Raw genomic sequence first — 14,245 nt, 5'->3', positions numbered from 1 at the left:
TAAAACGCCTGTCTAGTAAACAGGAGATTGTGAATTCGAATCTCACCGGTGCTCGAGAGTCAAGACAAACGTCTCTCTAGTTTTTTGTTGTCGAAGTTTATTTCAAAATACTTCTGATGGTGTCACTGTCTGAACAAGACGCTGCGCAGGCGCGTGGCTTAGTTGGTTAAAGCGCTTGTCTAGTAAACAGGAGATCGTGAGTTCGAATCTCACCGGTGCCTCGCGAGTGAAGACTAACGTCTCTCTCGTTTTTTGTTTTCGAAGTATAGTTCGAAATACTACTGATGGTGTCACTGCCTGAACAAGACGCTGCAGGCGCCGTGGCTTAGTTAAAGCGCCAGTCTGGTAAGCAGGTGATCTTGAGTTCGAATCTCACCAGTGCCTCGGGAGTCAAGACTGACGTCTCCCTAGTTTTTTGTTTTCGAACATTCATGACTTTTTTGCGCAAACACGTACATGGACACAAGGAAAAGAGGCAAACAACACGGGCGCCCAAGTTGTTTGCCTCTTTTCTTTGTGTCCGTGTACGTCTTTGCGCAAAGAAGTCATGATCGAGTACCAACTCGCCCAACTTTCAGTACTTTTGTTTTCGAATTTTAGTTCGAAATACTTCTGATGGTGTCACTGCCTGAATAAAACGCTGCGCAGGCGCCGTGGCTTAGTTAGTTAAAGCGCCTGTCAAGTAAACAGGAGATCGTGAGTTCGAATCTCACCGGTGCCTCGAGAGTCAAGACAAACGGCTCTCTAGTTTTTTGTTTTCGAAGTTTACTTCGAAATACTTCTGATGATGTGACTGCCTGAACAAGAGGCTGCGCAGGCGCCGTGGCTTAGTTAGTTAAAGAGCCTGTCTAGTAAACGGGAGATCGTAGTTCGAATCTTACCGGTGCCTCGAGAGTCAAGGCAACCGTCTCTCTAGTTTTTTGTTTTCGAAGTTTAGTTCGAAATAATTTTGATGGTGTCACTGCCCAAACAAGACGCCGCGCAGGCGCCGTGGCTTAGTTGGTTAAAGCGCCTGTCTAGTAAACAGGAGAGCATGAGTTGGAATCTCACCGGTGCCTCGAGAGTCAAGGCAACCGTCTCTCTAGTTTTTTGTTTTCGAAGTTTAGTTCGAAATACTTCTGATGGTGTCACTGTCTGAACAAGAGGCTGCGCAGACACAGTGGCTTAGTTGGTTAAAGCGCTTGTCTAGTAAACAGGAGATCGTGAGTTCGAATCTCACCGGTGCCTCGCGAGTGAAGACTAACGTCTCTCTCGTTTTTTGTTTTCGAAGTATAGTTCGAAATACTACTGATGGTGTCACTGCCTGAACAAGACGCTGCAGGCGCCGTGGCTTAGTTAAAGCGCCAGTCTGGTAAGCAGGAGATCTTGAGTTCGAATCTCAGCGGTGCCTCGGGAGTAAAGACTGACGTCTCCCTAGTTTTTTGTTTTCGAACATTCATGACTTTTTTGCGCAAACACGTACATGGACACAAGGAAAAGAGGCAAACAACACGGGCGCCCAAGTTGTTTGCCTCTTTTCTTTGTGTCCGTGTACGTCTTTGCGCAAAGAAGTCATGATCGAGTACCAACTCGCCCAACTTTCAGTACTTTTTTTTTCGAATTTTAGTTCGAAATACTTCTGATGGTGTCACTGCCTGAACAAGACACTGTGCAGGCGCCGTGGCTTGGTTAGTTAAAGCGCCTGTCTAGTAATTAGGAGATCGTGATTTCGAATCTCACTGGTTCCTCGAGAGTCAAGACAAACGTCTCTCTAGTTTTTTGTTTTCGAAGTTTAGTTCGAAATTCTTCTTATGGTGTGACTGCCTGAACACGACGCTGCGCAGGCGCCGTGGCTTAGTTAGTTGAAGCGCCTGTCTAGCAAACAGGAGATCGTGAGTTCGAATCTCACCGGTGCCTCGAGAGTCAAGACAAACGTCTCTCTAGTTTTTTGTTTTCGAAGTTTATTTTGAAATACTTCTGATGGTTTCGCTGCCTGAACAAGACGCTGCACAGGTGACGTGGCTTCGTTGGTTAAAGCGCCTGTCTAGTAAACAGGAGATCGTGAGTTCGAATCTCACCGGTGCCTCGAGAGTCTAGACAAACGTCTCTCTAGCTTTTTGTTTTTTTAAGTTTAGTTCGAAATATTTCTGATGGTGTCACTGCCTGAACAAGAGGCTGCGCAGACACAGTGGCTTAGGATTCCACTTCCGGCCACGACAGTGAACGGACGTGTTTATCATGTGCTCCCGCGTAGGGGCGGTTTCAGCGGCCCGTGTGGGCCGCGGTATCAGGTGTACCGAAAAGCCAGGCGAAGATTTCCAGGTTGTTCTGCCTCAGCTGCCTTCAGGTGATTCCGTTTTGCACACGGTTTTTTTGCACGGAAACTTGAAAGCCAGGCCATATCGAGTGGAGCATGTCCGAGACAGCCTTGCTCGTCTTTCGCTGCTGCCGGAAGTGGTTGCCCTAGGGGCATACCAAATGAATCATGTATGGGCAGTGACGTTCAAGGATGATGAGGGTAAAAAGAAGATGCTGGCGGCGGAGTCTTTTGATCTAAAGGACCATCGCTGTATGGTGGTTGACCCCCGTGATCGAGGTGTGCGGCTGAAGTTGTACTGGCTTCTTCATGGCGTGCCGGACGAGGCTGTGCGAGTCGCCTTAACGCCCTACGGAAAAGTGACCGAGATAAGCAGAGATAAATGGAAGGTGCAGGGTTGCAATGATAAAGGTTCAACCACGCGGTCGGTCACGCTGAGGCTACACGCGGGCGTGTCCGTGGACGACCTGCCACACCAACTGCGAGTTGCGGAGGATATGGCGCTCGTCGTAATTCCTGGCAGAGCACCGCTATGCCTCCGATGCCGGGCTATCGGACACATTCGACGGGATTGCCGCGTGCCGCGCTGTGGGGTCTGTCGTCGCTATGGCCACGATGACGCCCATTGTGTGAGGTCGTACGCCAGCATTGCGGGCCCAGGCCAAACAGACGAAGTGACTGAACACCTGATGGATGCCGTGGATGCCGAAGAAGCGAGCAGGGAAGACGGTTATACGGAAGGCCCTGCCACGCCCCCTGAACAGTCTTCTGGGGCCGCACTGGAATCTACCAATAAAGGCGACAAGCACTCTGGTGCGCCAGGAACGAATTTAGACACGGCAGCAGTAGAGAACGACGCTACAGCAGCGAGCAAGTCATCTTCAGCTGCGCGAGAGGGCGGCCCGGAAGCAACGGACGCCGAGATGACCAAGGCCGGTGCTATCGCTTTTAAGCGAGCTCGTGAAACACCTGACCGTACCGGAAATGTTGACACGTCGGCCATCAATGAACCTCCAACAAAGACGGCGACTGGTCGTCGGCCTACCTTTAAACCACGACCAAACCTGTCTCCTGACCGTAGGGGCACTCAAACGTCGGCCCCGCCGTAGCGGAGGAGACGTTCCGAGGCTTTCTACGCTGAGCACACGCAACCACTGTTGCGACGTGAGTATGACACCTGACGAAACAACCTTCAAGAAATGGCGACTAACTTTAAAACTGGTATTTGCATCGCGACGCTGAACTCAAGAGGCCTGTGTTCGCGCAGGAGACAATGCCAGATTAGTCGCATTTTGTTAGAAAACGACATAGACCTCCTGGCTGTACAAGAAACTAAAATGGAAAGTGAAGAACAAACGGAGCAAATGGTTCAAGTTTTTCGCTCTAGGTACAATGTCTGCGTTTGTCATGCTGTTGGGCGGTCAGGAGGCTGTGTCGTTTTCATACGTAGTAGTATCGCGGTTGTTGAAAATGTGTCTACCTGCGATAGCGGTAGGCTGGTTGTGTGCGACTTCAGTGTTTCTGGAATGCCTTGGCGCGTTGTGTGTGTTTATGCACCGAATAGATCGCACGAACGGGAATTTTTTTTCAGAGCGATTGAAGGATTCTTGAAAACGGAAAGAAATGTTGTGGTTCTAGGGGACTTCAATTGTGTCTGTAGAGCTGAGGATAAGACAACGAGCTTCAATGTGCGCGATAGAAGCGCTGAGCTGTTGAATAAAATAGTGAACGAGACAGGGCTGGAAGATGTCGGTTATGTAATGACGCGAGAGGGTGAAGTAGGATATACGCACTTTCAAGGTCATTCGCACGCGAGGTTAGACAGAATATATTTGTCGGCAAAGTTGGTGCCACTATGCTCATCTTATCAAATTCAACATCTTAGTTTTAGTGATCATTGTCTGGTCAAGGTCAACATTGGCGAAAAACGTAAGGCTGCGAAGTTTAATTGGTTTCTATGGAAATTTAATGAAAAGCTGCTGCAAGATGAAATATTTGTCACAAAAAACCAAAGAATGTCTTTCAAACGCTCTTCGTTTGGAGACCAATAACTTCATAGCTGTGTGGGAGCAAATGAAGTGTGATATAAAGATGATAGCGATTGAAAGAGCCTGTGTATTACGTAATCGGGAAAGGCAACAAGAGAGGCAGTTACAAAGCGAACTAGACTACATGTTAAGCGTAGAAAATGAAGTGCCGGGAAAATTTAAGAAAGAAATAAAGGAGGCGAAAGCAAAGCTCGAATTCATCGACGACGAAAAGTACCGCGGAGCAATGATAAGGGCTCGCACTGAACGGCTGTGGATGGGTGAAACGCCCACTAAGCGGGTGCTCAGTGAAGAAAAGAAACATGCAGCAAACAAAGAGATAAATGAAATTCGATACCGCAATTACATTACCCGGGACCGCGAACAGATAAAGCACGCCTTTGTCGAGTTTTATACGCAACTCCTTAGCCATACAATCAATGACCCCGAACGATTCAAAGAGGACTTTCTGACCCTTATGCCGAGATTGGAAGACTCTGAGCGGGAGCTACTGGAAGTAGAAATCACTGTGGCAGAAATTGAATCAGCTATAGATAACCTGGGTAACGGCAAGTCACCAGGGCCGGATGGGCTTGGTGCTGCCATATACAAATTTTTTAAGACAGAAATGGCACTGGCATTACACCGAGTGATCAGAGAATGCTACGACAAGCAGCAAACACCTCATTCATTTAGGACAGCACACGTAGTATTAATCCCCAAAACTGATGACCCCGCAAAGCTACTTTCAGTGGAATCCTACCGACCTATCAGTTTGAGCAACACTGACTATAAAATATACACGAAGGTCCTAGCAAGACGGCTCCAAAGTGTTGTCACATCCCTTGTCGGCCCGCATCAGACATGTGGGATTAAGGGCAGAACCATATTCACAAATATACACGTAACCAGAAGTATTCTAGAATGCTGTGATGCAAATAATGACCGCGTGGCCATGATTCAGCTAGACCTGCACAAAGCGTTTGATAAAGTCGTACATGAAATTTTGTTTTTATTGCTGGAACATGTGAATGTAGGAACTGTCATTACAGAAGGCGTTAGAATGGTGTATCATGACTGCAGGGCTAATTTAGTAATCAACAAAGAAGTAAGTGCTTCAATTCCTGTGCGCTCGAGCGTGAAGCAAGGTTGTGCCTTGTCGCCACTCCTTTTCGCGCTTTACTTAGAGCCCTTCTGTTTACGAATACTTGCATCACCAAGTATAAGAGGGTATACGTTTCTGACCAGTGGAATTAGAATTTTAGCCTATGCTGATGACGTCGCAGTGTTTTGCAGTGACAAAGAAAGTGTGCAAGAAGTTGTACGAATAGCTAGGGAATTCTGTGCAGCAACGGGCAGCGCAATCAGTTGGCCAAAATGTCTAGGCGTTTGGCATGGCCAGTGGCAAAGCACACCCGAAGTTTACTGTAACATGAATTGGAAAATCATGCCCGGAAAGTACCTCGGTGTGCCTTTGGATCACTACCGCAATGCTACGGAGTATTGGTCTGAGGAACGTCAACGCATTGAAAATTGTACTGATAAGTGGGGAGGTCGCAATTTATCAATGTTTGCAAAAGCGTCCGTGTGCAATGTATTTCTGATTGCAAAAGTGTTTTATGTATTACAAGTGTTAACCATGACCCGCACTTCGGTCCAGAAAATGCACCGAGTATTCGCGACCTTTATATGGGGGTCGCAGTGGGAGCGCACGAGCCGGTGCAATTTATTTCATAGGGTAAAATATGGTGGTCTGGGGCTTTTGCATTTGTTTTTTAAGCAGTTGGTGAGCAGATTCATGTTCGCTCGAGATCAAACTGACAATTTCTTGAGAACTGTGATCCAAGCAAGACTGCAGACCCCCTTATCTGATTTCGTCGTGTCATCCTTTTCCTTCGAAGCTGGACCACTCAGTCCTTATTTGCGAGAAGTAGTTACAGCTACACGCCTGCTCAAGGAAAGATTTTCGTACGAATACTTGTCCGACGTGACTAAAAAGAAACTGTATCGTGACCTTCTTGATGTCTTCCTGCCAGTGCCCGTCTACCGAGCTTCGTGCAGGCTAGGTTCTGAGCGTGACGTGTTTAAACGTGTTAAGAGAATGCCGGTCAGACCCTCTGTCAAAACATTCTTCTTTCAAGTGCATACCGGCACTCTCCCTGTACTGCCATGGCTAAAAAGTAAAGGGCTTTTTGTACCGTGGTCCGTCAACTGTCTAATCTGCGGCAAACCAGAAACGATAAATCATATCTTTCTCGACTGCCATGATGCTGTGTTCTTGTGGGACGTACTACAACGGACTATAAAAAAAGAACTACCTATCAACGCTTTTGGAATCCGTTTTCTTCCGTGTGCAGCTGCAGGGGAAGTGCCGAGTGACATGTTAATGTTGCTTTGCATGCATAGTGTGTGGAGGACAAGAATGGATGTTCGACATATGCGTGTAGACGCACGTTCAGCGAGAGACTATTTTGTTGAGAGTATGCTGTATACACGAGACGTGTTTAAAGCGCTGCCTGAACCCCCCGAGTGGTTACCTGTGCTCGACCAATTGGCTTCTGTGAAGCCTTTTTAAACCAAGTGCACTGGCCAAGTTGAAGCTGGTGTTTTAGTAAGTGTACATATTTTGTATGTATTTCCTTTGCTTGTGGTTATTAAAAGAAAAAAAAAAAAAAAAAAAAAAGACACAGTGGCTTAGTTGGTTAAAGTGCCTGTCTAGTAAACAGGAGATCATCAGTTCGAATCTCACTGGTGCCTCGAGAGTCAAGACAAACCTCTCTCTAGTTTTTTGTTTTCGAAGTTTAGTTCGAAATTCTTCTGATGGTGTGACTGCCTGAACAAGAGGCTGCGCAGGAGCCGTGGCTTAGTTGGTTAAAGCGCCTGTCTTGTAAACAGGAGATCGTGAGTTTGAATCTTACCGGTGCTTCGAGAGTCAAGACAAACGTCTCTCTAGTTTTTTGTTTTCGAAGTTTAGTTCGAAATACTTCTGATGGTGTCACTGCCTGAACAACACGCTGCGCAGGCGCCGTGGCTTAGTTGGTTAAAGCACCTGTCTAGTAAACAGGAGATCGTGAGTTCTAATCTCACGGGCCCTCGAGAGTCAAGACTACCGTCTCTCTAGTTTTTTGTTTTCGAAGTTTAGTTCGAAATATTTTTGATGGTGTGACTGCCTGAGCAAGACGCTGTGCAGGCGCCGTGGCTTAGTTGGTTAAAGCGCCTGTCTAGTAAACAGGAGATCGTGAGTTCGAATCTCACCGGTGCCTCGAGAGTCAAGACAAACGTCTCTCTAGTTTTTTGTTTTCGAAGTTTATTTCAAAATACTTCTGATGGTGTCACTGTCTGAACAAGACGCTGCGCAGGCGCGTGGCTTAGTTGGTTAAAGCGCCTGTCTAGTAAACAGGAGATCGTGAGTTCGAATCTCACTGGTGCCTCGAGAGTCAAGGCAACCGTCTCTCTAGTTTTTTGTTTTCGAAGTTTAGTTCGAAATTCTTCTGATGGTGTGACTGCCTGAACAAGACGCTGTGCAGGCGCCGCGGCTAAGTTGGTTAAAGCGCCTGTCTAGTAAACAGGAGATCGTGAGTTCGAATCTCACCGGTGCCTCGAGAGTCAAGACAAACGTCTCTCTAGTTTTTTGTTTTCGAAGTTTATTTCGAAATACTTCTGATGGTGTCACTGTCTGAACAAGACGCTGCGCAGGCGCGTGGCTTAGTTGGTTAAAGCGCCTGTCTAGTAAACAGGAGATCGTGAATTCGAATTTCACCGGTGCCTCGATAGTCAAAACAAACGTCTCTCTAGATTTTGTTTTCGAAGTTTATTTCGAAATACTTCTGATGGTGTCACTGTCTGAACAAGACGCTGCGCAGGCGCGTGGCTTAGTTGGTTAAAGCGCCTGTCTAGTAAACAGGAGATCGTGAGTTCGAATCTCACCGGTGCCTCGAGAGTGAAGACTAACGTCTCTCTAGTTTTTTGTTTTCGAAGTATAGTTCGAAATACTTCTGATGGTGTCACTGCCTGAACAAGACGCTGTAGGCACCGTGGCTTAGTTAGCTAAAGCGCCTGTCTGGTAAGCAAGAGATCTTGAGTTCGAATCTCACCGGTGCCTCGGGAGTCAAGACTGACGTCTCCCTAGTTTTTTGTTTTCGAAGTTTATTTCAAAATACTTCTGATGGTGTCACTGCCTGAACAAGACGCTGCAGGCGCCGTGGTTTAGTTAGTTAAAGCGCCTGTCTGGTAAGCAGGAGATCGTGAGTTCGAACCTCACCGGTGCCTCGAGAGTCAAAACAAACGGCTCTCTAGTTTTTTGTTTTCGAAGTTTAGTTCGAAATACTTCTGATGGTGTCACTGCCCAAACAAGACGCCGCGCAGGCGCCGTGGCTTAGTTGGTTAAAGCGCCTGTCTAGTAAACAGGAAAGCATGAGTTCGAATCTCACTGGTGCCTCGAGAGTCAGGTCAACCGTCTCTCTAGTTTTTTGTTTTCGAAGTTTAGTTCGAAATTCTTCTGATGGTGTGACTGCCTGAAGAAGACGCTGCGCAGGCGCCGTGGCTTAGTTGGTTAAAACGCCTGTCTAGTAAACAGGAGATTGTGAGTTCGAATCTCACCGGTGCCTCGAGAGTCAAGACAAACGTCTCTCTAGTTTTTTGTTGTCGAAGTTTATTTCAAAATACTTCTGATGGTGTCACTGTCTGAACAAGACGCTGCGCAGGCGCGTGGCTTAGTTGGTTAAAGCGCTTGTCTAGTAAACAGGAGATCGTGAGTTCGAAGCTCACCGGTGCCTCGCGAGTGAAGACTAACGTCTCTCTCGTTTTTTGTTTTCGAAGTATAGTTCGAAATACTACTGATGGTGTCACTGCCTGAACGAGACGCTGCAGGCGCCGTGGCTTAGTTAAAGCGCCAGTCTGGTAAGCAGGAGATCTTGAGTTCGAATCTCACCGGTGCCTCGGGAGTCAAGACTAACGTCTCCCTAGTTTTTTGTTTTCGAACATTCATGACTTTTTTGCGCAAACACGTACATGGACACAAGGAAAAGAGGCAAACAACACGGGCGCCCAAGTTGTTTGCCTCTTTTCTTTGTGTCCGTGTACGTCTTTGCGCAAAGAAGTCATGATCGAGTACCAACTCGCCCAACTTTCAGTACTTTTGTTTTCGAATTTTAGTTCGAAATACTTCTGATGGTGTCACTGCCTGAATAAAACGCTGCGCAGGCGCCGTGGCTTAGTTAGTTAAAGCGCCTGTCAAGTAAACAGGAGATCGTGAGTTCGAATCTCACCGGTGCCTCGAGAGTCAAGACAAACGGCTCTCTAGTTTTTTGTTTTCGAAGTTTACTTCGAAATACTTCTGATGATGTGACTGCCTGAACAAGAGGCTGCGCAGGCGCCGTGGCTTAGTTAGTTAAAGAGCCTGTCTAGTAAACGGGAGATCGTAGTTCGAATCTCACCGGTGCCTCGAGAGTCAAGGCAACCGTCTCTCTAGTTTTTTGTTTTCGAAGTTTAGTTCGAAATATTTTTGATGGTGTCACTGCCCAAACAAGACGCCGCGCAGGCGCCGTGGCTTAGTTGGTTAAAGCGCCTGTCTAGTAAACAGGAGAGCATGAGTTGGAATCTCACCGGTGCCTCGAGAGTCAAGGCAACCGTCTCTCTAGTTTTTTGTTTTCGAAGTTTAGTTCGAAATTCTTCTGATGGTGTGACTGCCTGAACAAGACGCTGCGCAGGCGCCGTGGCTTAGTTTGTTAAAGCGCCTGTCTAGTAAACAAGAGATCGTGAGTTCGAATCTCACCGGTGCCTCGAGAGTCATACAAACGTCTCTCTAGTTTTTTGTTTTCGAAGTTTAGTTCGAAATACTTCTGATGGTGTCACTGTCTGAACAAGATTCTGCGCAGGCGCGTGGCTTAGTTGGTTAAAGCGCCTGTCTAGTAAACAGGAGATCGTGAGTTCGATTTTCACCGGTGCCTTGAGAGTCAACACAAACGTCTCTCTAGTGTTTTGTTTTCGAAGTTTAGTTCGAAATACTTCTGATGGTTTCGCTGCCTGAACAAGACGCTGCACAGGTGACGTGGCTTCGTTGGTTAAAGCGCCTGTCTAGTAAACAGGAGATCGTGAGTTCGAATCTCACCGGTGCCTCGAGAGTCAAGACAAACGTCTCTCTAGCTTTTTGTTTTCCAAGTTTAGTTCGAAATATTTCTGATGGTGTCACTGCCTGAACAAGAGGCTGCGCAGACACAGTGGCTTAGTTGGTTAAAGCGCATGTCTAGTAAACAGGAGAGCATGAGTTGGAATCTCACCGGTGCCTCGAGAGTAAAGGCAACCGTCTCTCTAGTTTTTTGTTTTCGAAGTTTAGTTCGTAATTCTTCTGATGGTGTGACTGCCTGACCAAACGCTGCGCAGGCGCCGTGGCTTAGTTCGTTAAAGCGCCTGTCTAGTAAACAAGAGATCGTACGTTCGAATCTCACTGGTGCCTCGAGAGTCAAGGCAACCGTCTCTCTAGTTTTTTGTTTTCGAAGTTTAGTTCGAAATTCTTCTGATGGTGTGACTGCCTGAAGAAGACGCTGCGCAGGCGCCGTGGCTTAGTTGGTTAAAACGCCTGTCTAGTAAACAGGAGATTGTGAATTCGAATCTCACCGGTGCCTCGAGAGTCAAGACAAACGTCTCTCTAGTTTTTTGTTGTCGAAGTTTATTTCAAAATACTTCTGATGGTGTCACTGTCTGAACAAGACGCTGCGCAGGCGCGTGGCTTAGTTGGTTAAAGCGCTTGTCTAGTAAACAGGAGATCGTGAGTTCGAATCTCACCGGTGCCTCGCGAGTGAAGACTAACGTCTCTCTCGTTTTTTGTTTTCGAAGTATAGTTCGAAATACTACTGATGGTGTCACTGCCTGAACAAGACGCTGCAGGCGCCGTGGCTTAGTTAAAGCGCCAGTCTGGTAAGCAGGTGATCTTGAGTTCGAATCTCACCAGTGCCTCGGGAGTCAAGACTGACGTCTCCCTAGTTTTTTGTTTTCGAACATTCATGACTTTTTTGCGCAAACACGTACATGGACACAAGGAAAAGAGGCAAACAACACGGGCGCCCAAGTTGTTTGCCTCTTTTCTTTGTGTCCGTGTACGTCTTTGCGCAAAGAAGTCATGATCGAGTACCAACTCGCCCAACTTTCAGTACTTTTGTTTTCGAATTTTAGTTCGAAATACTTCTGATGGTGTCACTGCCTGAATAAAACGCTGCGCAGGCGCCGTGGCTTAGTTAGTTAAAGCGCCTGTCAAGTAAACAGGAGATCGTGAGTTCGAATCTCACCGGTGCCTCGAGAGTCAAGACAAACGTCTCTCTAGCTTTTTGTTTTCCAAGTTTAGTTCGAAATATTGCTGATGGTGTCACTGCCTGAACAAGAGGCTGCGCAGACACGGTGGCTTAGTTGGTTAAAGTGCCTGTCTAGTAAACAGGAGATCATCAGTTCGAATCTCACTGGTGCCTCGAGAGTCAAGACAAACGTCTCTCTAGTTTTTTGTTTTCGAAGTTTATTTCGAAATACTTCTGATGGTGTCACTGTCTGAACAAGACGCTGAGCAGGCCGTGGCTTAGATGGTTACAGCGCCTGTCTAGTAAACAGAAGATCGTGAGTTCGAATCTCACCGGTGCCTCGAGAGTCAAGACAAACCTCTCTCTAGTTTTTTGTTTTCGAAGTTTAGTTCAAAATTCTTCTGATGGTGTGACTGCCTGAACAAGAGGCTGCGCAGGAGCCGTGGCTTAGTTGGTTAAAGCGCCTGTCTTGTAAACAGGAGATCGTGAGTTCGAATCTCACCGGTGCTTCGAGAGTCAAGACAAACGTCTCTCTAGTTTTTTGTTTTCGAAGTTTAGTTCGAAATACTTCTGATGGTGTCACTGCCTGAACAACACGCTGCGCAGGCGCCGTGGCTTAGTTGGTTAAAGCACCTGTCTAGTAAACAGGAGATCGTGAGTTCTAATCTCACGGGTCCTCGAGAGTCAAGACTAACCTCTCTCTAGTTTTTTGTTTTCGAAGTTTAGTTCGAAATATTTTTGATGGTGTCACTGCCCAAACAAGACGCCGTGCAGGCGCCGTGGCTTGGTTGGTTAAAGCGCCTGTCTAGTAAACAGGAGAGCATGAGTTCGAATCTCACTGGTGCCTCGAGAGTCAAGGCAACCGTCTCTCTAGTTTTTTGTTTTCGAAGTTTAGTTCGAAATTCTTCTGATGGTGTGACTGCCTGAACAAGACGCTGTGCAGGCGCCGTGGCTTAGTTGGTTAAAGCGCCTTTCTAGTAAACAGGAGATCGTGAGTTCGAATCTCACCGGTGCCTCGAGAGTCAAGGCAAACGTCTCTCTAGTTTTTTTGTTTTCGAAGTTTATTTCGAAATACTTCTGATGGTGTCACTGTCTGAACAAGACGCTGCGCAGGCGCGTGGCTTAGTTGGTTAAAGCGCCTGTCTAGTAAACAGGAGATCATGAGTTCGAATCTCACCGGTGCCTCGAGAGTCAAGACAAACGTCTCTCTAGTTTTTTGTTTTCGAAGTTTATTTCGAAATACTTCTGATGGTGTCACTGTCTGAACAAGACGCTGTGCAGGCGCCGTGGCTTAGTTGGTTAAAGCGCCTGTCTAGTAAACAGGAGATCGTGAGTTCGAATCTCACCGGTGCCTCGAGAGTCAAGCCAAACGTCTCTCTAGTTTTTTGTTTTCGAAGTTTATTTCGAAATACTTCTGATGGTGTCACTGTCTGAACAAGACGCTGCGCAGGCGCGTGGCTTAGTTGGTTAAAGCGCCTGTCTAGTAAACAGGAGATCGTGAGTTCGAATTTCACCGGTGCCTCGATAGTCAAGACAAACGTCTCTCTAGTTTTTTGTTTTCGAAGTTTATTTCGAAATACTTCTGATGGTGTCACTGTCTGAACAAGACGCTGCGCAGGCGCGAGGCTTAGTTGGTTAAAGCGCCTGTCTAGTAAACAGGAGATCGTGAGTTCGAATCTCACCGGTGCCTCGAGAGTGAAGACTAACGTCTCTCTAGTTTTTTGTTTTCGAAGTATAGTTCGAAATACTTCTGATGGTGTCACTGCCTGAACAAGACGCTGCAGGCGCCGTGGCTTAGTTAGTTAAAGCGCCTGTCTGATAAGCAGGAGATCTTGAGTTCGAATCTCACCGGTGCCTCGGGAGTCAAGACTGACGTCTCCCTAGTTTTTTGTTTTCGAACATTCATGACTTTTTTGCGCAAACACGTACACGAACACAAGGAAAAGAGGCAAACAACACGGGCGCCCAAGTTGTTTGCCTCTTTTCTTTGTGTCCGTGTACGTCTTTGCGCAAAGAAGTCATGATCGAGTACCAACTCGCCCAACTTTCAGTACTTTTGTTTTCGAATTTTAGTTCGAAATACTTCTGATGGTGTCACTGCCTGAATAAAACGCTGCGCAGGCGCCGTGGCTTAGTTAGTTAAAGCGCCTGTCAAGTAAACAGGAGATCGTGAGTTCGAATCTCACCGGTGCCTCGAGAGTCAAGAAAAACGGCTCTCTAGTTTTTTGTTTTCGAAGTTTACTTCGAAATACTTCTGATGATGTGACTGCCTGAACAAGACACTGCGCAGGCGCCGTGGCTTAGTTAGTTAAAGAGCCTGTCTAGTAAACGGGAGATCGTAGTTCGAATCTCACCGGTGCCTCGAGAGTCAAGGCGACCGTCTCTCTAGTTTTTTGTTTTCGAAGTTTAGTTCGAAATACTTCTGATGGTGTCACTGTCTGAACAAGAGGCTGCGCAGACACAGTGGCTTAGTTGGTTAAAGCGCTTGTCTAGTAAACAGGAGAGCATGAGTTGGAATCTCACCGGTGCCTCGAGAGTCAAGGCAACCGTCTCTCTAGTTTTTTGTTTTCGAAGTTTAGTTCGAAATTCTTCTGATGGTGTGACTGCCTGAACAAGACGCTGCGCAGGCGCCGTGG

The 14,245-nt window shown here is 47.0% G+C and overlaps 9 non-coding genes across 9 annotated transcripts; all 9 read left to right on the top strand.

Annotated features, from left to right (window-relative positions):
- Positions 1–1,822: 1,822 nt before the first annotated feature.
- Positions 1,823–1,896, top strand: TRNAA-AGC (transfer RNA alanine (anticodon AGC)). The gene has a single exon. It is a non-coding gene; the product is annotated as a tRNA-Ala (tRNA).
- Positions 1,897–7,512: 5,616 nt separating this feature from the next.
- TRNAT-AGU (transfer RNA threonine (anticodon AGU)) lies at positions 7,513–7,586 on the top strand. The gene has a single exon. It is a non-coding gene; the product is annotated as a tRNA-Thr (tRNA).
- A 263-nt stretch (positions 7,587–7,849) lies between these two features.
- TRNAT-AGU (transfer RNA threonine (anticodon AGU)) lies at positions 7,850–7,923 on the top strand. Its single transcript has one exon. It is a non-coding gene; the product is annotated as a tRNA-Thr (tRNA).
- A 595-nt stretch (positions 7,924–8,518) lies between these two features.
- TRNAT-GGU (transfer RNA threonine (anticodon GGU)) lies at positions 8,519–8,592 on the top strand. The gene has a single exon. It is a non-coding gene; the product is annotated as a tRNA-Thr (tRNA).
- Positions 8,593–8,856: 264 nt separating this feature from the next.
- On the top strand, positions 8,857–8,930 carry TRNAT-AGU (transfer RNA threonine (anticodon AGU)). Its single transcript has one exon. It is a non-coding gene; the product is annotated as a tRNA-Thr (tRNA).
- Positions 8,931–12,045: 3,115 nt separating this feature from the next.
- Positions 12,046–12,119, top strand: TRNAT-UGU (transfer RNA threonine (anticodon UGU)). Its single transcript has one exon. It is a non-coding gene; the product is annotated as a tRNA-Thr (tRNA).
- A 432-nt stretch (positions 12,120–12,551) lies between these two features.
- Positions 12,552–12,625, top strand: TRNAT-AGU (transfer RNA threonine (anticodon AGU)). The gene has a single exon. It is a non-coding gene; the product is annotated as a tRNA-Thr (tRNA).
- Positions 12,626–12,889: 264 nt separating this feature from the next.
- On the top strand, positions 12,890–12,963 carry TRNAT-AGU (transfer RNA threonine (anticodon AGU)). The gene has a single exon. It is a non-coding gene; the product is annotated as a tRNA-Thr (tRNA).
- A 429-nt stretch (positions 12,964–13,392) lies between these two features.
- TRNAI-GAU (transfer RNA isoleucine (anticodon GAU)) lies at positions 13,393–13,466 on the top strand. The gene has a single exon. It is a non-coding gene; the product is annotated as a tRNA-Ile (tRNA).
- Positions 13,467–14,245: the final 779 nt, after the last annotated feature.

The sequence above is a fragment of the Rhipicephalus microplus genome, chromosome 5 (genome assembly GCF_043290135.1).
Source record: "Rhipicephalus microplus isolate Deutch F79 chromosome 5, USDA_Rmic, whole genome shotgun sequence".
Classification (NCBI taxonomy): Eukaryota; Metazoa; Arthropoda; class Arachnida; order Ixodida; family Ixodidae; genus Rhipicephalus; species Rhipicephalus microplus.
Note: the sequence above shows the minus strand (reverse complement) of the source record. Positions and strands in the feature narration are given on the sequence as shown.